The sequence below is a fragment of the Dendrobates tinctorius genome, unplaced genomic scaffold (assembly GCF_039654945.1).
Source record: "Dendrobates tinctorius isolate UK_male_01 unplaced genomic scaffold, ASM3965494v1 ptg000104l, whole genome shotgun sequence".
NCBI lineage: Eukaryota > Metazoa > Chordata > Amphibia > Anura > Dendrobatidae > Dendrobates > Dendrobates tinctorius.
This window is the reverse complement of record NW_027361772.1, coordinates 18011737-18012500: the sequence shown is the minus strand read 5'-3', so window position 1 is coordinate 18012500 and position 764 is coordinate 18011737.

The window sequence follows — 764 nt, the reverse complement described above, 5'->3', positions numbered from 1 at the left end:
AAGCAATCACCGCCGCCAATACCGTTACCAGGTTCCCTAGGACAATTCACTTCCCATTGTTTTTATTAAAGTATATTTACAAGAATAAAGGAGTTAAAAAACACATTAAAAATATAAATACGTCACACATGCGGCCCGCTAGCTTCTACTCAACACTGGGTTTCAATGGTAGGCTTGCCCCATGAAGAAGCCGACAGGCGAAACCTGGTCCGGTAGCAGCTGGCCTGCAGATTTTTGATGTGTTGTTCACTCATTTAGTCTTCTGAGTACAATTTAAAAAAAAAACCTGTAAGCAAATTGTCCGGCAGTGCCGCTATGTCAGGTAGGTTATGGGGAACTCATGACAGTACTGGTGGCGGTGAGCAATTGTGTAACTACTGGTGGGTCGCTCTCCAGGGCTGCGGGGTACTCGGTACCAATGAGCTTCAATGGGAGATGTCACGGCAGCTGGGACCCGGCCCGGGGCGCCCATTGTAATAGAGTGGGAAAGTTCAGTGTGCTTATGATGATTAGAATGATGAGTCGTGACGCCACCTGTGGTGTTCGGCAATGTGGATGTAAGCGGACGCTGCAGACAGATCCTCTGGGACAGATGGTGGGGTGCAGCAGTGATATTATAGCCCTCCACAGGCAGGGCTGTAGTCCCTGGGCAGTGTAGGTGAAGTGACACTTGGATGGTGTAGTGTCAGGCGCAGAGGATGTAGCAGTGCTGGGCGGGTTGGCGCAGGAATAAGTGGAGGACACCGGGGCATGTAGTTCCAAAG